This window comes from Pteropus medius, unplaced genomic scaffold (genome assembly GCF_902729225.1).
Source record: "Pteropus medius unplaced genomic scaffold, Ma_sr-lr_union100, whole genome shotgun sequence".
Classification (NCBI taxonomy): Eukaryota; Metazoa; Chordata; class Mammalia; order Chiroptera; family Pteropodidae; genus Pteropus; species Pteropus medius.
The window spans coordinates 654,278-679,611 of record NW_024346771.1 but is presented as its reverse complement, the minus strand read 5'-3'; the positions used below and the strand labels follow the sequence as shown (position 1 = coordinate 679,611).

The following is a 25,334-nucleotide window of genomic DNA, read 5'->3' as shown; positions in this document are numbered from 1 at the left end:
ACAAACTTTGCTCTGTTTAAGACCCCAGGACAACAGAGACTAAGGGGCAAATTTCAGGCTCCTGAGAAAGACTTCACAGTACTCAGGCAGGATGAGACATGAAAGTCAAAATAAAGTATTAAGTTGCTTTAAAGAACATTAAAAATATGGTACTTCCTTCATACCTGACTTTTATGAAAAAAGCCTTGATAGTGTTTCTCTGGAGAACTGACTAGGATCAGAGGTTCCAGAGCATTTCAGTATCTCTGGTGAGTAGAGGAGCAGTTCTACTGGTGTCCTGCATCCTTCTTCCCTTCTTCACAAACTATTCTCTTCTCTCCCACCACAACCTTCCTCTTTTCCTGTTACATCCTATTTTCAGCTTTCTATTACAGGTTTAAAGATCATAAGGTCACTAGAATAAATCACTATGTGAAGAAATAAACAGCTAAGAAACATAAATTAATTGAAGAGTTTTCTTTCTAATTTAAAGGAAACCTGAAAAATATTTTCATTTATCCATAATATTTCCAGCAATCTCCTTTTTCAATCACATTTCACAACAGGGAGCTGCATCACTGATTTTATAAAAAAGTGAACCTGCATATTCCATATTGATCTGTCAAATTTTTTATCAGATTTTCTTTAGATCATTGAAATTCTATTGACTCTCTAATAGAAATATGAACTACAATACCATTGACTTTATTAAATATTAGTCTCCTACTCTACATACCAGCCTGGACTAATCTTTGGACAGAACAAGTTACTAAATGGGTACAACATAATTCAATTTATTCCTGAGCATCCTTCTACACTGAAAGAATTGAGCTCAGGTTTTTCATTCATTCTACAAGGGACAGCTATGCTAGGTAAACTTTCCTAAAAAGTGGTCAATTCCAACAGTCTGGATTTGCCAACCCCAAAACTATTTTTAAGAGGTAATTGTTAAAAGACAACATTATTCTCAAATAAGCAAAATAATTTTCTAAGTGCCTACATAACCCCAGAGATCATAATTAGGTACCATTATGAAGAATTAAGCCAGGTATAACATACCTAGGATGAAGTGACACTTGATTCCAAACTGACTCATTTGTGACCTTTAAAGAGAAACCTGGCAATCTCTTACAAAAACAAACAAAATAACAATACAATTGACCCTTCAACAACCTGAGTTTGAACTGCATGGGTTCAATTACATGCAGATTTTTTCAATAAATATGTTGAAAAAACTTTTTAAGACATGAAACAATTTGAAAAAATCTCACAGAAGAACCACACAGCCTAGAAATATAGGAAAAAATAAGAAAAATTTAGGTATCTCATAAAAGTATAAAATGTTACCATGAAATATACACAAATCTTTTATAAAAAAGTTAAAATTTATAAAAACTTATGCACACCAACACTTATAGAGCATACACGGCATCATTTGCAGTCAAGAGAAATGTAAACACCACAAAGATACAGTATTAAATCATAACTGCATAAAATTACTATAGTACATGCTGTACTACTGTAATAATTTCATAGCTACCTCCCCTACAGTAGGCTCAAGTGTTGTGAAAAAGTTATACGCACATTTTCGACTGCATAGGAGGTCAGTGCCCTTAACCCCTGTGTTGTTCAAGGGTCGACCATATGCTGTTATCTTGATGATGTATTTTTTTCTGCTTCAATTTTTCCAAGTATTAACCTTCTCATTACTCCCACACTACCTAAATCTGTAACTGCACACAAACTTCATTTCATTTCTTTAATATAGTTTTTTTTCTGATTCAATCTGGTTTTGCCCAGATAATGGCATTGTGAATTACTTGCTTTTTCCATCCTCTACTTTTGTATGTCTGCTCATTTAATCATTAAGCCTTAGGACATAAGATTTGAGCCTCAGGTCTATAGTCATGGGGAAAATATTTCGGTTACACTAAGGATAACATCTTAGCCTTAAATATGTTTCAGCCCCAGGCCCATTGAGGCAGAACAATAACTCCACCACCCACAGGACCAGGCCACGGGACCAGAAGGGATGGCGCCATGGCTGATTCCAGAACTGAACACAATGCTTAGTTTCTATGACGATTTTTCCTTATATAATCTGTATTCCCAAGACACCCAGGAGCCAGGTTGTTAAGAGCATTAGCTCGCCTGTGTCTCTGGGACTTGCAACTCCCTGAAATAAATCCTTAGTTTCTTTGCTGTAAACCTGCAAGTATCTTTTCTTTGACGCGTGCGCAGGCAAACAGATCCCTTTTGTTCCAGTAACAAAGCCCAATATTTAGTCCTTAGTAAGGAAATTTAAATTCATACATTCAAGTATTCAACAAATATATACTATTTGACTTACTATTTAAATGGACTAAGCATAGAAAATTAAAGATGAATAAGAATTAGTGTCTTCTAGAACTGTACTTAATATAATGCTGATGAGGTTCAACTATAAATATCTGAGAAGTTTAATTAAAACTGATTTTTTTCTGTAAATGATATAAAATAATCTTATTACTTTTCTTTGATAAGCAAGTTAGAATCATCACCTAGTTCATTTGCTGTTAAAATCTCGATTTAAAGGGACCACTTTACATACTATATATCATTTACCATAGGAGTCATTCAGCATATAGCATACATGACTCTGGGTTGGAAATTTTTGGACTAATTGTAGCCAAGGCAACTGCAGCATATGGAATGGCAATAAGAGAAGGAAGGCTAAAAGGTGTGGGGGTGTGAGTGGGCAAGTGTGCACACACACATGCACACAGGCACATGCAAACATATAGATTTAAGAGAAAACAAGAATAAGAGAAAGAAACAGAGACTAAAGACTTTTGAAGAAAACAGAAACAAAAGTTCTTGGAAAAGTATTCAGCATGTGAAGGATTCATGTTGTGGCAAAACTCTTTCCTCAATAAGCAAACTGTAAGTAGGGGGTGGGGCAAGCATGACCCAAACCAGAATACCAACGTCAAAGCATGTGGTGAGTTAACAAGTAGTTTGAGTCCAGAAATGGAATCAGACAAAACAGCAAAACAAAAAGATTATATAGAAGGACTTGGAAAAAAATAACTTTCCCAAGGAAAGTCACCATATTGAAATGAAGGCTGCTGGATTCACAACTCTGACCTTTACCACTTCTAGTATAGGATTTGATCACCCAAGCACAGAGATTCAAAAGTTATTTGACTTGTGTAACTGAATGAATGAGTGAGAATTGTTAAGTGTTGCTGAATAGTTATAGTTGAATGGTTAAATCAGCATGTAAAAAAATGAATAAACAGTTTCTTCTCACAAGTCATTGCCCCAGAATCCTCCCCATTATCCCCAGCTAACACCAAATAGGTGCCTAGTCAGTTTTGAAGCCCAACAATTAAAGTTGTAAGTGCAGAAGTGATGAAAGGATGGCCTGGTAGAGAGGGATGATATATAAAGCTTGCTTCCCACTCTGTGTCCTCAGCTCCTCCCAGACAAGTACACTGATGCCTCCAGTGGCACAGGCACAGCTTCTCCACTGAAGCCTGTTTACAGGCTGGGAAAATCTTTGCTCCTTTGTTCGCAGAGCCAAAATAGTGATTTTTTTTAGTTGAGAAATATAAAACTGCATTAAATATATACATAAAATATACAAAGTAGAGTTTATTGATCAACACTTAGGTCAAGAGGATCCATAGAAGGCTCTGATTGGAACCATTTGGAAGCATGAAAGAAAGGGGAGGGTTTAGTCTCCAGTACCTTCCTGAAGCCTCAAGCTCTCTTCAAATTCAACATTAAATGAATACAACTAACTTGTATAAGCTGAGGAAATGACCATCCATGACGTGGGCATCAGTTCTTAAGACCTGCTGATCAGTGATGTCCCGTGGCCCCAAGCTCGGCAACACTTCTTTTCCACAGCCCGTGAAAATTCTTCCTGGTCTCTGAAGTCTTAGAGGAGCAATGAAACTTAATATCTGACTCCCCAGCCTTTACCCCTTTTCTGATGTGTGCACAATGCCTGGGGCTCCTAAAGGGGAAGCCGTTGCTGAGTTTCAATGAACTGTGGCCAGATCTTCTGATTTTTAAAAGAAAGTCAGAAATCAATTATTTTTATGTGAAATTTGATCTTTAAACTTTGGAAAACAATTTGAATTATTATAAAGCACCATGTGTGTCACACTAGAACTCCAGTCTATTAATTTTGGTTCCACAACTCCCTAATCCTGAATTATTTCACTTGGTCTCCCAAGGGGTCTTGGAAATGCTGTGATTCTCTAGAAACACTTCCAATAAATTAGCTTTAAGGGCCAGACGAAAATATTTTGTCTCCTAATGTGTCAAAATCAAACCTCAGTTATGCACCACTCACCATATTTCTGATCCCAAAGAGGAACAATTCCCAATGTCAGCTCCTCTGAGAGAATAGGGGCCAACAGGTCAGAAGCCCATTGATTACAGATTCCTAGCTCAGGTAATTGGATCTGCCCACCATGCCAGGATCTTTTTCTTCTCATTTATTATTTATACCCCACCTACTCTCCCCTAGCCTCACTCCCCACCTTTAAAACTTCTCTGGCTCTGGAAAAATTCAACATGACAGTATTACTCAAGTACTTATCATATAATGTTACATCATCAACACTTCAAGTATAATTTCCTCAACGTGTTTTATTTTCTCTTCCAGCAACTATTGCTCATCTTCTGGTAACAGCACTAGTTTTAGTTTGGGGGTTCCATTCATTCCCTATAATTCATCCATGCTATTTGAGTGAAGCTCCGGGTCCAAGCCAATTAGCACATTATATTCTCTGGCCACAGTGATTTGGTTTATGGATAGCCATATAAGCCAATTGAGGCCAACAAGATATAAGAAGGCTTTTGTGGAGCTTTCTGTAATGAGAGTCCCACACACTCCCCTGGGTCAATATTCATGAGAAAATAGAGGTTGAGGCAGCTGTAGCCATCTTGCTTCCACAAGAAGAGAACCTGGAGCTGAGAATGAAGCCAAAACCAACACGGCAGGAAGCAGAACAAATGGGTAAGAGAAAACGTGACCTGGCAGATTGAGTCCACTGTGCTGAATGAAACCTTTATATTTTTTTGGTTACTGGAAATGATATTTTAAAAAAGCTAGTTAAACTGGGTTTCTATTGCTTATAATGAAGAGTCCAAACTAACATAAGAAGAGCAATAAACAGATACAATTTATAAAAAGGAAATGGAAAGAGGGTCAGTTCCTCAAAGAATAGAGAATATTTGGACATTCTGAATTGGGAAATAAAATTAACAATAATTATATTTTCTGAATAAGTTTACATCTAGATAAGAAACATTATTTTTGTCATAATTTGTATTTTACCACCATCACACCTAATTCCAGATATTCAGTGTATCAGTGAACTACAGAACAGTTTATGGTTGCTACCACAGCAATCAGCACTGTTGAAGATTATATTCCTAGCCTAACGGCCTTCAGGCCTATAGCTTCTTAGGATCTTTTCCCCTGAGAATTTATCCAGAAAAATTCTTCTCATTTCTGTCTTAATTCATCTCTAACTAAAGATGACAAATTGAGTAGTAATATATTATGAGAAATGGAAGGTTGTTCTGGTGTGAAGCAGGGCAGGACAATCTAGTTGCAATAACATTCAAAGTCAACAAATGATTAAAACCGGGAAGTTACTAATGCATTGCATATCCAGGATGTTTGCATGGTTTATCCCCAAGCATCACATTTCTGCAAGTTGGTTCAATTTCCAAAGAGGTTCTTGATTCAGACCTCAGCAAGACCTGTACCACAATCACTGTGTGGCACAGTACTGTGCTTCCAAGCACAAAGGGAACAACAATGAATGGCAAACAAGAGTTCATGGATGAATGAGGCTGAAAAAAATAAGACTATCTATTCTTGTAATAGCATTTTTATACATGATCAGATATTTAAGTTAGGTTAAGGCTTCTCAAAGAAATTGGCCTGAAATAAACTTTAAGTAGAAACATTAGAAATGACAGGCCTCTTTGTCAAATCTATTTGCTGCTTTTATTGTTGTTTTGGACTTCCAGTTTACAATAATTTCATGAGATGTCACTATATCTCTGTTCCAAATTACACAAACTGACTGATTAATCTCTATTTTTTAAACTCTAGAGGAGGAAAATATTCTAAAAGCTGATATCTCCCACAAATGAATTTTCCCTTGTCTTTTAGTTGTTGTTGTTCCTTTAAACTATACTTCAAACAACTTCCTTCATCAGATTTTGCCCTCAACAATTTCAGCTAAACCTATGCCTCTAGATTCTAATTCTTCCCTGTTGACAATTCTTGTTTCCCTTTATCCCCTTAGAAAGGCCTTCTCTTTCTCCTGAGGCCTCTTCCTGAGTGTCCCATCATTTTTCTTCTAGTCATTTCCTGTACCTAGAACTCTATTGTCCCGCATCCAAATCTTCACCTGTCCTCAAAGGACAGCTCAAATTTCACCATGAATCTCTTTGTTGCCAGCAGTTCATTTCAGCACATGCTCACTGAGAACATCTAGGGTGCTAAGTGTTGTACCAAGTACTGAAGACAATCAAATGGTGACTAACACAGGAACCTGCCTCTCAAAGAATTTGCAATCTAGTAAGGGATTCAATACACAATAGATAACAGCAAACACATGAGACACTCTCGCCCATTTGCAATGCTTTCCCACTGAGCCTTGAGTTGCCTCAGGATCCCCTTTTCAACATGACCCCCAACACAGTCCCTACTTAATGATCAGCCTTCAAAATAAACTAGAACACCACCTCCAGAACCACAATAAGATAAAATAAGTAGGAAAAGAAGACTCTTCCTACTGAAAGATTCAAGGAAGACTTTACAGAGAAGGTACCATTTAGGCTGGACCTTGAAAAATGAACAGGCAGAGAGAGAGAAAGATGCAAATCCCAGCTAAGGGAGAAAATTCTTAACTTTCTCCCCACAGAGCACTCAATCTGGCAAAATGGAGTTCTTAATTAAGCATCTATATTGTATTATAGCAACTTATCACCTGATAATTTTTAATTATAGAAGAAATGTAAGATATACCATTGCCTTTGAGAAACATAAAAATTTCAAGGTGATAATGCAATATAATATAAATACTTGGTTTAAAACTCCACTTTTAACTTCCTGGTGACAATGATGGTGAGTGATCCTTATCAAAAGGTGTCACTTCTTTGAAAGCCTTTAATTTCTTGGTTAGTCTTTTTGCCTATTGTCAATGTCCATCTCTGACATATGAAAAATAATCCCTACCATCTCCAAAGACTCCAGCATGCTACAACTTGTATTTGAAGCAGAACAGGCTAAAGATTCTTCCTTTTTCCATTCATGTAGGTTAACAATTCATTTCTTACATACCTCAGAAAACAAGTGATATTCTCACTCTAAGCCACATTTTTTTAGGAAGGAATTTTCAATAACTTCTACAACTCTTCTGTGTCTCTTTACCCACTGACAAAGGAAACATTTAATCTACCTTGCATTTGTGCTAGTTAATGTATTTCGACTGTAAACAACAAAAACTGCCTCTAGCAAAATTTGCCAAAAAAAGGAACACACTGGAAGGGCACCGGGGATTGGCTCAAAGAATCATAGGCGACCTGAACAAGGAGGCTCTGGAAGTACAGGTACCAGGAAGCTCTAAGGAGCTCTACATTGGAATCTATGATGTGCCACTTTAGAGCACAGTTTCCAGAAAGTTCAATTACCACTGTCAATGGATGAATCTAATTCCCAGGATGTTAGTCTGTCTGGTTGGCAGAGCTCAGGCCACATGCCCATCTCTGTGGTCAAGGGATACTGAGAAAAAAAGACCTACACCTGCAGAGAATCTTCTTTGTCCTAGGTTCATTTGCCTTCTGCATGAAACAAAGACAAAGGATTAAATCTGACTCCCAGGTAAATGCAAGCATACTATCCTAACAGTCTTCTCCTGATCTGATCTGAACTCATCTCATCCAATCAAAAACATCTGAAAGAAGACTCATAAAATCTCCCCTACTCTCTCCACCCCCCCAAAAAAAAACACAAAACACAGCATTCAAACATAATGACAGTCTAAACAAGGCAAAGGAGACTTTCCGTACCCCTTTAACTATTGTTACATAAACAATTACGGAGCTCAGCACTGGCCAAGCACTGTTCTAAGTAGTATACATTATCTCAATCTTCACAGCGATACGAGGTTGGTAATATTACAATTTCCATTTTACAGTGAAATAAATTAAGACCAAAAGCTTCACAATAAGTGGTAGAGCTGGGATCCAAGCCCAGGGTGTTTGCCAAGTCCAGACCTTCAATTATATATTGTCTTTTTAGTGGTGGTCTCCATATATCTTCTTCTATCCCTGTATCTCAAGTTATATACTCTGTGATCATTTCCTGCCATAAACTCGAATTTCCAAAATAGAACAGTTACAGCAATGTGTGTACACAGTGCGATCTCTTTTAACAGAAACTCAAGGAATGGATGGAAGGGTTAAAGGAGCTTTGTGAGAATGATATGAATTATTTTATATCATCCTTTTCTTTTGGTCTCTGGGAAAGTACCTTGTTCCTATTTTCTAAGCATTATTCAGTCATAGGATATTATATATTAGGGAGATAAGTGCTCAGATTATAACTAACTTTAATGCCAAATATCTCATTCAGTATAAATAACTCAATACCAGCACCAAAGAGCTTTTGGAGAATAAGAAGCTGAGAGTCACTTCCAAGTACTTAATACCATTATTACTTCCTAAATTTATAATCTGCTTCCCCCCATTTCCAGCCAAGAATTGCTATATTAATGATTTGCAGCAACACAGACATTCTGATCCAACTTCTGTCCAAGTGAGCAGAAGAGTCTCACCCAGGGTGTTTCCATGTCAGGGTCTGAACTTTAACCTCTGAAGCACATGTTGGTTTAAACGTGAAGTTTTTCACTTTTTACAAAGATACGTTAAAACAGTGTTTTCAGGACTTGAAACTCTGAGGTACTTTATTTTACAGCCTGTAGAAGCCAACTCTAACCTTCTTTATTAACTGGCAATGGATGCACTTATCATATATACGTGTGGTTTTTCAAGGATCCACAGAAATCTTTTCCTAAAAATCCTGTTTCTATAAATTATAGATAAAAGTCATTAGTACCAAATATACTTTCAAACAATTGCAAAGAATTAACTATCAAATGATTACCACAGTTTTTTTCTTAAAGAGTACAACTAGTAGTTCTTAAATCTATAGCTTTATCATTCTTTTATCAGTCTGCATGCTACCAATTGAAGAATTGGTTAGAATTTTTTCCTACTCACAAGAGATGGTCACCGTCATAGTACAACTAGATATTTGCCCAAGAACCTTTTGCTAGTGAAGAATGGAAGGAAGCAGTACCAACTACCAGCTCTCGGAACTTTCTCTTGCCAGAATCTTGGTATTAGAAAGATTTATCAAGCATTTTATACTTTCCAAAGCACGTTCACATCCATCACTTCATAATCGGACATAGGTATCCCAATAAAGAAATTGAGACATAATGAAGATTAATGATTTATAACATTTATAAAATCCAGTCCACACTCCTTACTCCACATAAGAAAGAATTAGCATAGACTTAGGGGTAAATGATGTACTCAGTGTTCCAGAACAAGTCGCTGGCATTGCTGGCTAAGAGTACTGACATCAAAATAGAACTCAAAGTTAAAACTACTAAAGAAAAATACAGGCAACATTAAGACACACAGGCAGTAATGTTTAGATAACATGAGTTTTATAACTTTTGAAATAAAAAAAAAGAAATTAATGTGAGGACAACTACTATAGGAAGTGTTAACTACTGATAGTTTAATTAGTGAAAAATAAGGATATAGAAAATTTGAATAACAAAATTAATAAGTTGTAAAGGTATGAAATTTTCTACAACTCTCAGAAAATATTTCTTATTTTCCTGAACTAAATGAAAGTTTGCGCTATGGCTTACTCAATATGATTACCTGAGAAGACCAACACTAGTGTTATATTGAGCCCTCTCCTTTCTCTGAGCTATAACAGGACCCCAGAGCTTATATGAGAACAGGAACAATGGAGATCTTTTATCTTTTATTATCAGTGGGCAGAGAGATGCTTCCCTTTCTGGGCCCATGTTATCCATTCAAAAGTATTAGCATCTACAACCCCATGACAAGCCTGGAAACAGTGACCTTTCCTCCTAAGGTCAGTCCCAGTCATCTGAGACATCTCCTATGTATGCTGTCTCCCAAGCTGTAAGCCTCAAAGTCATCTTGACTCTGCTATCCTCTCCCCTCCAAAATGGATAACTTACCACCAAATCCTACCTCTGAATTTGGGAGTATGTCCTCTCCTGTCTTTCCTTGTCACTGCTTTAATCCAGCACTCTGGTATCTTGTTAATGCATCTTTAGGAGATTCATTTCTGCTCTCCTTGGCTCTACCCATCAACTATTTGGCTCTTATTCGGTACCCATCAGCTTCAACATATTCCCCCCAGATAGAGCCAACTTAACAATTTAATGAGGAATATTTTACTTAAGATTTTGTGGAGAGGTAGAGAAGATAACTTACATTGCACACCATTGGGCAAAACTCTGCAAAATTTCCTTTAATTATCCCATTTTCCCCAAAACTTCTCTCTGGGAGAAAGCCTCCTCCCCTGTCACAACTCCTGAACTGTCCTCTCTGGGCTTCAGTCTCCATTTCTCTAAGGTCTTTCTTTCCTCAAGCTCCATCCCAATCACTTTTCTTATGCTGAGCAATTCAACTCTTTCTTCAGCTTCTACAATTTGCATCTTTTCTCCTACCACCAGACACAACTTCCACCCAAAGATCCAACTTCCTTAGAAGACATTAGGGGAAAAGCAAATAACAAGTGGACAAGTTAGTAGTCACACAAGGTCCATATGACTGTTTAAGAAAAATCACTGACCTACTCAAAATATCCTTTTTTTAAATGGCCATTAAACCAATGGAAATTAAAATAACAATGAATTACCACTGTTTTAGCCAGAAAATTAGTAGCCATATTTTTATAAAGACAAGAATCAGCAGTTAACAAAATAGTCACAGGGATGTAAAGTATAGCTTAGGGTAATCACTATGCTGTACACCTAGAACTAATATAATATAATGAATGTCAACTATAATTGAAAATTTTTTTAAATAAAAAAAGAAACAATAATAATCAGTTTGGAGAAGTGGTTCTAGGAAACATACAGACCTGTTGTATGAGGTACAAACTGACAAACCCCACTTGTGGGGTGCCAACTAAAATGAATTTTGCATAGGGCAATTTAGCAACAACAGAATCAAAAGTCTCAAAAATGTTGATAAAAGAATTCTACTCATATGAATTATTCTATAAAAACAATCTGAAATGAGCAGAAATATATTGGTATATATATGTTCATTTCATCATTTACTCACAATAATGAAAAAACTAAAACAACGTAAATTTCTAAAAAAAAATAGAGGATTTGTTTAATAAAATTTTGAATACTCTCATAAAAAGAATATCAGGCAGTCGTTAAAAATCATGTTATAAAAAATGAGAAAAAAGTTAACCTTATATCATTAGGCTTAAAAAAGGAGATTATCAATAAGTATTGGCATAAAGTTGCTCAAAGTATTTCTTTATATTCCTTTTAATATCTGTAGTCTGAGGTGATGTCACCTCTCTCATTCCTTATATGGATTTATGTCTTCTTTATTTTCGTATTAGTCTGGCTAGATGTTTACCAATTTCATTGATTATCTCAAAAACTTGCTTTTGGTTTCACTGATTTTTCTCTATCATTTTTGTTTTCTGTCTCATTCATTTCTGTTCTGATCATTATTATTTTCTTTATTCTGCTTTTAGGTTAATTTTGCTCTAATTTTTATAGTTTCTAGGGAAAGGTCATCGATTTTGGACTTTTCTTCTTTGCAAGTATGGTTGTTTAGTGCAATAAGTTCCCCTTTAGTGGCATCTCACACATGTGTTTTCATCTTCATTCAGTTCAAAATAGTAATTAAATCCCTTTCTCATTTCTTCTTTCATCTGGGTTAAGAGAAGTGTGTTAGTTTCCACATATTTGCAGATTTCCCTAATTTGATTTCTAATTGAATTTCATTGGGTAAGAGAACGTGATCTGACTTGAATACTTTTAAATTTATTGAGTCTTGTTTTATGGCCCAGCATATGATCTAATTTAGTAAACATTCTGTGTGTACTTTAAAAGAAAGTATGTTCTACTGCTGTTGGGTAGTGTTCTAAAATATCAATGAGGTCAAATTAGATGATAGGGTTAAATCTTCTACATCCTTACTGAATTTCTGTTTACTGCTTCTATTCAATTGAAATCTTCAACTATAATTGTGGATCTATTTCTCACTGCAGTTCTATCAAGTTTTGCTTCATATATTTTGAAGATCTGCTATTAGGTACATAAATATTTCAACTGTTCTATCCTCTTGATGAGTTGACCTTTATCATTTTGAAATGATCTTCTTTATTCCTGATAATAGTTTTCACTTAGAAATCTTTGCCTGTTGTTAATATAGCCAGAGTCCAGCTTTCTTTTGATTAGTGCTAACATGGTATATCTTTCTCAATCCCACTACTTTTAATCTATATCTTTATATTCAAAATGTGTTTTCACTCAGATTATCTCTGCTTCTTAATGGGGTATTTAGACCATTAATCTTTAACATGATTAGTGGATTGCTTCCACTTTTTGGCTCATGAATAATGCTGCAATGAATACAGGTGTACAAATATCTCTTTGAGATCCTGCTTTGAATTCTTTTTGACATATACCCAGAGCTGGGATTGTTGAATCATGTGGTATGATTCTATTTTTTTTTTTTTTAACTTTTTGAGCAACCATACTGTTTTCCATTATGGCTACACCATTTTACCCTCCCACCAGCAGTGCACAAAGTTTCCAATCTTTCCACATTCTCACCAACACTTGCTATTTTCTGCTTTTTGAAACTGGCCATCCTAATGAATGTGAGGTGACATCTCTTTGTGGTTTTAATTTGCATGTCTCTTATGATTAGTTGTAGGGAGCTAAAGCTCCCCAAATTCAAAAGAGTGCATGGATTATCTCAGGAGGCCTGCTTGCATAAAAAAGAAAAAGGCTGGTTCTGTGGAATTCCAGCAAGAAGATTAAGAATAGTCAAAGGGAGTGTCGAAGGGAGTGTCGAAAATTGTACCTCCATCTTATTATGTTATTTTGGGATACACAAAACAGATTATGTATAAAAAGAAGCATAAGAAATAAACTCGGAGAGACAGTTGTGAGATCTGTTCTCCCTCCTGCACCCTGTCTGTCTTCTCTTTTTTCTCAGTCCCCGCTCCCCCATTCAGGTACCTGGTTTGACTTGGTCGGCTGGTTTCCGACAATTAGTGATGTTGATCATCTTTTATATGCTTATTAGCCATTTATATATCTCCTTTGCCCAATTTTTAATCGGGCTGTTTTTATTGTGGTTGAGTTGTAAAAGTTCCTTATATATTCTGGATATTATCCTGTTATCAGCTATATTATTTGCAAATATTTCCTTCCATTCTGTAGGTCGCCTTTTCAACCTATGGAGGGCAAATTCTGTTGAGTTTCCTTTGATGCACAGAAGTTTTTAAGTTGATACAGTCTTATTTATCTACTTTTGCTTTTGTTGCCAGTGCTTTTGGTGGCATATCCAAGAAATCATTGCCAAATACAATCTCCTGAAGTTTTCCCCCTGTTTTCTTCTAAGCTTTCAACAGTTTTTGGTCTTACATTGAGATCTTTGATCCATTTTGAGTTACTTTTTGTTTATGTTATAAGGTAAGGGTCTAACTTTATCCTTTTGCATATGAATATCCAATTTTCCCTACACTATTTGTTGAAGAGACTGTTTTATCCCCATTGTACAGTCTTGGGACCCTTTTTGAAAATCATCTGACCATATACACAGAGTTTATTTTTAGGCTCTCTATTCTGTTCCTTTGGTGTATATACCAGTACCACACCATCTTGATTACTATTGCCTTGTCATATGTTTTGAAACTAGTATGAGGCCTCCAACTTTGTCCTTCTTTTTCAAGATTGTTTTGGCTACTTGGTATCTCTTGAGATTCCATATGCATTTTTAGAATTTTTTTCTATTTCTGCAAAAAATGCCCTATAACTATTCTTGATCTTTCTTCTCAGATGGAGTTAAATTACTTAGAAAGAGTTTGCTCTTTCAGGTCTTGCTTTGAAGTTTTATTATGCAAGACCGAACAGAATTTAGTCTAGGGCTGTGGTTCTTAACAGGAGATCATTATGTGCTTCACAGAGGACATCTGGCAATGTCTACAGACACTCTGACTACCATGACTCAGGGGGTGTACTGGCATCTAGTGTATTGAAGCCAGAACATCCCACAATGCACAAGAGCCCTTTTTACAACAAAGAATTATCTCGTCAAATGTCTACAGTGCCGAGACTGAGAAACGATACTCAAGAGCGAATTATTCCCCACTATTAAGGCGAGATGGCTCTCAGTACTCTGCCCAATACCTGTAAATTATTACCTATTTTTAGTCTGGCTAGTGGGAACAGGCACTATTCCAAACCTGGTGTGAGAGCCAAGCACTGTTTTTTTTTACTCCTTTCAGGTAGTTCTTTCCCAGCCTCCAGATAGTTTCCTCACACACATGTGCTGATCAGAACTCTGATGAATACTTGAAGGGGACCCTCTGCACATCTGTGAAATTCTCTGTGCAGTTCTCTTTTCTCCAGTAATGTATACTGTGAACTCCAGCTGCCTTTGTCTTCCCATATTCTCAAGTCTGAAGCCCTTCTCTACCCATAGTCACCTCCCTGAGTTGTAGCCTGAAAACTCTCTCAAGACTGTAAATGAGGCAATTGAAGAGCTTACCTTGTTTGTCTGCTGACTCTGAAAGATCACTGTCCTTTGCTGGCTGATTTCCACTGTTTTTTAAAACTTGAAAACAACCATTTCATATTTTTTTTTTCCATTTTGCCTTTTGTTTTTGGTTATTTCAGAAAGGAGAATAATTCAGTCCCTGGTACTTCATCTTAGCTAGAAGCCAAAGTTTAAACTGTACGTTAAAATTTTTTATCTTTATAAATTAGAAATTATTTGATGCTCAGTATAAAAACCTAGACCTACTGCAATACTTGGGAGGTATCCTTCTGGACTATTTCAATTTATAAACATTTGTGTATATATACATTCTTAGATACATGTATGACTTTTTAAGTGGGGTTACGCCATAGATTTTAAACATTATTGTAATAGCTACACAAAATGGAAAAGGCAAATGAAAACAATGACCTAACATCTTAAATCCATCAAGTTGCAAAAAGTGATATAGACAGTAACTACAAGTGCTGGAGAGGATATAAGAAATCAGAGAATATAGGGAATCAGAAGCTCTTGTTTGCTCTCCAAAGTGGCATATCTGGAAGGGGTGAAGCCATGCATATTTTATAACCCACTACTCCACTCTGGAAATGTATCCCAGAAACTCTTACACAAATATACCAATATACAGGTAAAAAATGAAAACCACTGTTTACAGGATTAAAGAATTGTACATAATCTGAATGCTCATTGTCATGACTAGATAATTATAGAATATTCATTCAAAATAGTAAAATATGAGTAAAATATTTTAGTAAAATGTTAGTAAGATATTGCACAGCAGTTAAAATGAAGTAGATATCTGTGTTCACATAAGAAAATCTTGGAAAAAAATGTTAAATGAGAAAAATGTTTATCAGATATCATTTGTGAAAAATTTAATCATTTAAAATAGTACTCCATGTTATTAATGGAAATGTTAACATAAAATATAGAAAGATGGATGGGAAGAATAATTAACACATGCCAACTTTCGACTGTTGGCAAGGGAAGGGATTAAAAGGGGAAGGCCTTCAATCATATCTCTAATGTTTCATTTCTTACAGAAAATAAAGAGCTGATATATAAAACAAATGGCAATTTGCTGACATTTTGTAAATCTGGGCAAAGATAATATGAGTATATATTCTATTATTCTCACTATTCTTTTGCATGTTTTGTTATTTTAAATTAAAACATGATAGAAAACTTAAAGAGCACATCCTATAACTACCTACAGTGGTTCTTCTTTCCATAATGCATTTTACTTAACCATCTTCTTAATTTGGTTTTAAGAAAATTTAACAGAAAGCCTGTTTTTAAAGCAAATTATGTAGCAACTCCCCTAAGTTAACATTTCAATTTTGGAATACAGAAGAAAGGCTTGTGTGTGTCAAGATTTATTATTAGGCTTAAATAAAAAGCACCTGGAATGAAAGGCTAAATGATGAATGGAAGCTAAAAGAGCAGACCTGCCTGGACACAGAAATGCACAAACAGAGAATTAACAGTATAACTTTTTTTTTTTAAGTTGATGCTATCTACTATATGAGTGAATCTATGTGCTAGGCACTTTATATAAATTATTTCTAACCCATAAAACAATCCCCAAACATATTAGTTAAATCGCAAAAGAAATTCAAACTCGTTAAGGTTAATTTACCTAATACTCAGCTAGTAAGTACCAGAGCGCTATAACCCAAACAATGGTGTCAAGGTCCCTGTTTCCTCTAATCCACATAAAGCTAGGCACAGAAAGGTACTCAGGACCTACCACAAGGTCATTCTGCTTACAGAGTTAGTCTGACCCTACCCAATTTTTGCAATCTTAGAAGATTTTATTTTACTTTAGTTAATTTCAGAATCTTAAAATAACATTAATTGCCTGATCGGGTGTTTTTTGTTTGTATGTTTTAATGTGATGGATTTTTCCTTTAAGTCTGTTTATTCAGTTACTATAAGAGTCTCTAGGCAAATTCACTAGAGATTTTATTCTTAGTTAATAATAATGACCTGAACTTTGTGAAAGAAAAATAAGTAAAATATTATTTATTTACTTATTACATTCAACAAGAACTATCACTCATAAGCAAGATGTCATGAGTAAATTATTAAGAATCAAATGGTGTTTTCAAGGGAATAGTTTAAGTATTACCAATATTACCATTGATTTTCATAATAATAAATGCTGTAAAAAGCTGAAAACATACAAAAATGATACAAATCAGGTTAGGAGGTAAATAGAAATTTAGGTGAATAGTTTACATTCAAAACGCCTATATCTTCCCTATGGTATTGATTCTTCAACGTCTTTTGATTTTTAGGCTTTTTAATAAAAAGCTATAGGCCCTCCACCCAGAAAAATGTACCAGATCTGAATTTTGCATATGATTTCAGGGAGTGGTGGATGCACACCATACCCTCAAGCACACATGGATCTTCTAGAGGTCTCTGGGCTCCAGGTTATAAACTCCAGTCCCAGCTTTTTCAAAAGAGTTCCCTTGGGAAGAAAACATTTAAAAATAATTCCTTAGAGAACATGTTGTCAGCATCAATCTTTAACATTTTCAGTGAAAAACAATCAGTTAACCAGCAAGGCTTGCTAATATAAAACTGAGCAATAAAAAACTGCCTCATGAAAAGCAAACATGTACATACATAACCATGATTCACATCTGATAAATGTACAAACAGAATTGTATGAGAGGAAAAAAGCAGAAGCTAATATTTTGAAATAGGTCTGAAAAAGATTTTCCTGAGGGGGTAATGTTTTCAGCTAGGTTACCCTCAAAGAGTAAGGAGACTTGAAGTTGTGGTGTGAGTGTAACAGATATTTCTAAAATCTTGACTTAAAAAGCATATCCTAATACTTCACCCATATTTCTGAAAAATATTTCTTATAGAAACAACTTCCAAGCAGTGAGTTACTTACTTATGAGGATGAGTTAATAGATATGTACTAGTTAAAAAAAACAATAGATAGAAAACTAAATGGGGTCAAAATCCAGATTAAAACCTTAAAAGTCATTCAGTCCAACCCCCTCTATGTACAGATGGGAAAACTGAGGCCACACCCCTGGAGGCCACACCTTATGTTGTCAGAAGACAACACAGTCACCAAGAACAATGGTCTCCCAGTGTGCAGAAGTAAATATTAGGAAGAAATATCGGAATGAAACTAAATTTACAAATATTTAACATATGTATTTTCACCAGCATCCTAACTTAGGGTCCTTTTGACAGATGATCTCATGTCACAAACAGTTCAAGGCATACTCCAGGAGAGCAGAGGACATGCTACAAAGCAGAGGCTGGACAGTGGGCCGTCACTCCTTTGATCACTTCAGCATTTCTGACATCCTGCAGTTTATGCATGCCTGGTTGAGTAGATTTATTGAATTATATAATCTAGTTGCTACCAAACCTATCTTCACTGAATGGCCAAGTAGCTTTAAAAGATGGCAGCAAAGAAATAGAGTACTGAAAATATACTCCAAACACAAGAAAAGGGCAGATCTGACACCTCTACTCCTAATATGTCTTCATTACCTATATTAGAAAATAGAGGCAAATGTGACCACAAGTGGGACAAACAATTCAAAATCATCCAGACTATGTAAAACACAACTAACATTATCCTTGACAATAAAAAATACACTGTGTGCACACTGTCCCATTAGATATTAGTTATCGACAACATATTTTTACTGGTTAATAACAGTATCTCTTCCACCCTGCAAAACTAAGGACTGGGTTGGAAACACTTGGAAGAGAGAAAAAGAACACTAAAACTTCAATTCCAATAGAAGGATGTGGTCAGAAAAGGTCAGTAAACTTTTATAATTCTTAAAGCAGTTCAAGCCCAGACACATTGAGTGTTGGTGATTAAGATCGGCACTTTGAAGAAAAAAGTCAGTTAGACAGTTCAAGATGTAAGTGCTTACAATTCATACCTAACCCCAAGGACTGCTCTGTTCTCCATAGGCTCACATTACTGGGGTTCTTGGCAACAGGGTCTTTTACAGCACTGACTCTAAATCAGCATGAACATGGACTTTTTTAATGGCTAGATAAGGCCAGACCATTAGTAACATTTGTAGCTATGTAAAGTAACATAATAAGGGTAATCAAATATCATGCTTTGTGTGGTAAGATGATCTAAACTGGGGATCATAAAGGAATGTTATCCCCCTCCTCCGCAAGAACACAATTGAACATTTGGCTGGTTCATTATGAAAGAACTGGCACAGGGCACAGCCTTTGCTGGGTTCCAGGCATAAAACAGGAAAGGGAATTCTGGTTCCTAAGAAAGTCATAAGGGTTTTCTTTTAAAGAACTATGTGAAATTTGTCCATGGCACTTAATTTCTTTAGTTAACTGGTCACGTTGTGTTTGTTTCTCTAAGAAGAGCCACAAAGTAACTCTATTCCATGATGCATACAAAATAAATTTAAATGGTTGACTGCTTCACAAAGCTGAGCAGATTAAGTCTTAACTTTCTACTTAGGTTTGAGAGCTCAGGTCACTGCAAAGAGGAACATATTTAACTTTTTAAAAGGTGGCCTCTTTTAAGAAAACTAAGAATATTTAATTCTTTGGCACTAAGACCTATGCAAACTGCCAGCAGTATCAGTATCGAAGTTTCCTCGACATGCATCATTCAAGACCTTCTCAGTTTTACATGGGCTGGGGACTGCTCATTTTCTGCTTTACTAAGAAAAGAAGGAAAGTAAGGCTGCTATGGCTTCCAGGATAAAGATATATGGTTCTTCAGTCAACTTTGGAAACCATTAAAAATGCTCAAAGTAAAAGGCAACATGCTTATCTGTACACTATAAGGAAACTGTCTTTATGAAAGTTTTCAGCCTCTTCCCAAATTCATAAAACAGTGAAAAAAAGCTCTGAAACAAAAGCACTATGTCCAAGTATATGTGGTATTTAAAAATGCAGAAGAGCAAAAATAAAGAATTTATTTCAATTTAGATATTTTCTTAGACTCCAGATGCCAGAATATAATCTTACCATGGTCCTAGCACTGGCGATATTCTCTACTACTATCTGTTTTATGTGTCTGCAGAATCTCTTTAGGAAAAAAAGAGTTTTATTTATCCGCAATTAAACTATAGACTGGAAGAGCTTGTTTCATCAGACTGAATCAGGCTTTGAAGTAATAATACAGATACATTCTAGATGGCACAGAAAGAGTATATTCAGCCACTTTAACATTTTCCTAAGACTCTTTATATATTTCTAAAGGGAAAATTCAAGCCAAATCAAAAATTATAAATTTAAACTTTCTCATCCAACCCTGAATAAACCAAAACAGTCCTTTCTTAACTAAGAAGTATTGCTTAAAGAAGAAGTTTTCAAAACAGAAAAAATGAGAGAGAATTAAGAATTATGTGACCCTCAACCATGGTTACTATTTGCATTGACTGAACAAAACCCAATCCCCAAATCAAGAAATGCACTAAAAAACGAACAAAAGCAAAAAAACATGAGGGGGATTGTCTCAATTTCACACTCATATGAAAGAGCAACTCTAGAATCTGAGGCTAGATTATTGCCATTAGCATAAGGAAAATTTTTGCATACCTGTTTCTGTTGGTGTAACCTGAGATTTGGAGGTCCAAGAAAACAATTCAGAAGATTTAAAATTCAGTCTGTCAAAACTGTGTCTATTCTCAAATAACCCTCTGCCAAAATCAGTGTTTGACCAAAGAAAACAAGCAACTCCACATTAAGGTGTTCTGCCTACTGCTACAGATTTTAATCTTAAAAGAACTTGGTCTCAAGTAGAAAGGCCAATTTGCAACATGGGTGTGGTTTGGAACTATAAAAAAATCAAGAGGCAAAATGTAGATGTCATCACCATTTCTGTTGGATTATGACTATGGTGCTTAAAATATACCAGGATATTCACATTACCCTTTAGATTCCATTCAAGCAAGTCTTCTTCCTATGGAATAGGACTGCCCGATGAGGTCTACATTATTTTTATAAATATTCCTTCGCCATTTTAATTTTGAAATGGTAATCTGGATTTCACCATGTGAAAAAAATCATTAAGGAATTAAATATACTTTGAGATTCCTGGAAAGAATTAGTAAATGGTGTTAAATTTAAAAAAAAACTACAAAATTACCTGGAAACATTACATAGAACTATACGGTATCAAAGCTAGAAAGTGCCTCAAGGGTTAGAACCCAATTCTGCTTTTTAAGTGAGGTGAGAATAGGTTCACATATAAAATCTACAATCCATTTTCACTGAATGGTTAATTCTCTGAGGGAAGTCTGAAACACCTTTTATGATAGCTCCATAAAAGTAAAGAATGGCTGTTATAAAACTGCTTTACAAAGTGAAAGAAAAAGTTAAGTGTTTGTGTATTACAAGCCAGATTAAAAAGGGAAGTACATACTATATATACATATTGTATATTTCCATTTATATGAAATTCTAGAAAAAGCAAACTAATGTATGATGACAGAAAGTACATCCATGGTTTCCCAGAAAAAGGGTGGAAGGAAAGATGGACTGCAAGGGGCACATGAAGAAACTTTGGGGGGTAATAATGTTTTGCATCTTGATTGCAGTAGATGATTTTGTGGGTACATTCTCTATCAAAAAATATTGAATTGTCCAATTTAAATTGGTACAGTCTATTATACCTAAATTATACCTCAATGACTGTTACAAGCACATGCAAATATCTTTAAATATTTAAAAAGTACCTGTATTAAAGAAGGCTTACTGTTGCTCTTTAAGGCCACAGGACGATAGAACAAGGACCATTTAGCAGAAATACCTGGAGATAAACCCTGCACCCATATAAACACATTCTGTCCAAGTGGTCAGAGACCAGCGTAGGCTATCTCTAGAACACTGAGGTTCTCTTGACTGGGCCTGCTGCAACCCAGGCTCAAAGTACATTTTGGGGGTGCAAATGATGTCATCTATGGGATTTCACATAGAAAGTTGGATGAAGTAAGCATTAATGCTTCTTGCATCAAAAGTTCCATTATTTCAAGGAGAACCATTTATGAATGTTTGTGACCTTGCTGCTCTGGTATGAAATTCTGCTAACTTCTTGACTATAACATGTATTTGCTGTGTGTGATTTCCCCCTAATAGTTCACTTTGCAGGAAAAATCAATTATCTGCCCAATGCATTCTTTAAAAAAATGGATCCCTTGTGGTTCTTTTTGCTTTTTAAAAAAGTATATGTAAAATGAAAATATTTAGAAAATAAGAAAATTTAAATTGATCTTAAGCATATCATTGAGAAATAACCAGGGGCAATATGTAATGAATTTAAAGTCTTTCTTTTATGCACATGTGCATGAATACACATTTAAAAAAAAAAAAAGTTGGTATCTTTCAATATAAAGTTTTAGTTAACTTTATTAAGACATTTTCCATGTCAAGTATTTTTTGAAACATGCCTTTCATGCTTCATAATAGTCCACACTATGACTATACCATAATTCATTTAAGCATTCATGTTGGTAAAAGGTGGTTTCCAATGTTTTACAACAGATATGGTTCAACATCCTTGAACACAGATTATGTATAGGGAAGGAGGGAATTTATAGCCCTGAACCCAAATTCTCTAATATTTTATCCACTTCATTTTGTTACAAGCAATTTCACTTTCCACTATGCTAGGAAGGGTGGCAGACAGTTAAAATCGTCAGTATGATGGCTGCTACCTTTGCTGACAATAGTTTTTTCTTGAGTGTCTACTATGACCGAAATGTTGAGGGGGTTCTTTAATGCTGTACAGATTTAGCAAGATAACATAGAGAAGAACTCAAAAATAGCCTTTGAAAGACTGGCAGATGACATGGATTCTTATTTTAATTCTACTACTAATAAAAATAAGTAGATGCCATACTTTTAACACCTTGAAAAATGTTTTCTAGAGCAGTGGTCACAAACCTTTTTGGCACCAAGGACCAGTGCTCCTATGAGAATCTAAAGCATGATGAATGGCTGCATATACTGATGAAACTTCCCTCTCTCGCCTGCTACTCACCTCCTGCTGAGTGACCCAGTTCCTAACAGGCCACAGACCTGTACTTGTCCATGGCCCAGAGATTGTAAACCCCTTTCCTAGAGTGAGTAGGTGTCAAAATTTATCATAAATATGTATTACCATAAACAAATGGACAGAAAGTTTTTTAAAGGATTTTTTTTTTTTTAAAAAAAGGGCAGACCAGATAGTTCGAAGTACATGAACAAAGCTGCAGAAGCACAAGAGCATATGGCATCCAATAAGTAACTGAAAGTAAATACCCTGGATGAATGAGTGTGCCTATTTCCCATCATAAAATTTTTTTCTGAATCTAAATTACCAGAGAAGCAAGCACAAGTGTGACTTACTCCCTGAAACAGAGATAAGTGTTGCAACAGCTCTGCCTGACAATACAAAAGTCCTGACACATTCTTTTGGAATCTGGCCCTGAGATTATTTCAATTTAGAAAAATATCCAGTTAAATCCCATTTTCCCACATACATTGACATTAATGTGGAGCCCCACCAGTAGTGATAACCACTGTCATCCTTTTTGTCAACAAAGGCAATGTATCTGTGCTAGGCAGGATAATTTCTCCCAAATATGCCTGAAACCCTAATCCCCAGAACCTGTCAATATGTAACCTTACAGGGCAAAAGGGACTTCGCAGATGTGATTAAGGGTACGGACCTTGGGACAGGCAGATTATCTCAGGTTATCTAGACAGGCCCAATCTAATCACATGAGTCAAAGAGCAGAGAACCTTTCCCTGCTGGGTGAAATGAAACAGGAGGAGGAGAGATTCAAAGTGTGGATCCACCCTTGCTGGCTGTGAAGATGGAGAAAAGGGGCCATGAGCCAAGAAATGCAGGTAACCTCTAGAAGCTGCAAATGACATTCAGTTTACATTAAGAAAATGGGGATTTCGGGTCTATCACCACAAGAAACTGAATTCTGCCAACAACCCAAATGAGCCATGAAAAAAAATCCTCCCTTAGGGCCTCCAGACAGGACCATAGCCCTGCTAACACCTTGATTTTAGCCGGGTGAGACCTGTGTCGGACTGCTGACCTACAGAACTGTAAGATAATAAATGTGCTGTTTAAGGTACTGAATTTGTGATATTGTGTTATAGGATCAATAGAAAACTAATATAGGTTCAGACAGTTTTATTCAGAACAGGATGTTCTTATCACCTTGGCCTTGCATCGCCCACAAGAGAGAACAGCTATTATTTGGGATAAGGAGAGGGGTAGAAAGAGTATGTTTAAGTGGAGGGGCCAATATTAGCTTTATAGCTCTCCTTAAATATTTCCTCTGATAAAATATACACACATGTTGAAAGTTATTCAAACATTCATTTTAGCAGCTTTAAAAAAACATAGTAAAAATTAAAACATTCAAGATTCTGCCAATAATGATGAGCAGTTTTCCTTGTCTTAACCCTACCTAAGAGACTAGGGCCCAGAGATTACTACAACAGACAGTAAATTCTACCCAGCAATTAGGTGCAGTGGTTCTCAATAATAGTCATAAGATCACCCTGTGGAGCTTATTTTAAATGCAGATTCCTGGGCCTCATCCCCAAAGATTCTCATTCAGAAGTTTTAGGGTAGGACCCAGGAATTTAAACAGAATCAAAATGAAGAACTTCTGAATGTTGTCCCCTGATGAATAACTTCTACTGCTGGAAGTAATTCTCACTTCTCCTACCAACAACCTGAGACCTATCCTATTCTGACCAAGGCCCAAAATATAATTCTTGTCAGGAGTAGCCTAAAAGCTAGCCCATAGAACAAACTCAGAGGTTAAAGACATAGATTTGACATAGACAGACTTGGATCTGATTCTGCTGTTGCCTCTTACCAACAGAGTGTTTTGGGCAGGTCACTTAAGTTCTCTGTACCTCAGTTTCCTCATCTGTATAAAGAGAATGACAAGACCTACCTACCCATAGGGTTGTTATTACAGATTTAGCACAGTTCTTAAAACATAGTAACTATTCAGTTACTGTGATTATTAATACCATCACAATTCCATTTTGGGATGAAGTCGGAGCTAGATATTTATAAGCAGAGGTAGTTTAAATTCTTTAGCATTTTTCATTTCTGTACAGTATCTGGAAAAATAAAATATTTAATAGAAACAAGTTTCCACTCTGGACTTCATGGAACTAAGTATGTTTACAAGAGGTTATGCTGTGGAAAATAAAGGGAACTGTAATATCCCTATCTCTTTGAGGTTATATATACCTAAGGAGGCATAATTTTATACCACACCTCGAAAAAGGTTGGCTGAAGCACAAAGACACTTTTCCCAAGCACAAGAATTTAGGAAATTTATCTTTTTTAAGTTAGAATATGACATGCCAAGTATATAGATTGTTGAGACAAGTCTTTGCCATCACCAAGTATTTTAGTGACTAACTAGACCTCTATCCTGATTTGAAAACTACCCAAA

General features: G+C 35.8%; 1 protein-coding gene across 5 annotated transcripts in view; it reads right to left on the bottom strand.

The window, feature by feature from the left end:
* Positions 1 to 25,334, bottom strand: part of PLS1 (plastin 1) — a 104,523-nt gene that overhangs the window by 50,500 nt on the left and 28,689 nt on the right. The window contains exon 1 of one of the 5 annotated variants that reach the window (XM_039876478.1): positions 14,869 to 14,887. The exons of 3 other annotated variants lie outside the window; for them this stretch is intronic. The gene's annotated coding sequence lies outside the window, so the exon portion shown is untranslated. Of the gene's footprint in view, positions 1 to 1,563; positions 1,583 to 14,868; positions 14,888 to 25,334 lie in introns of those variants that run through there. One more of the 5 variants, XM_039876477.1, reaches the window with a different exon arrangement.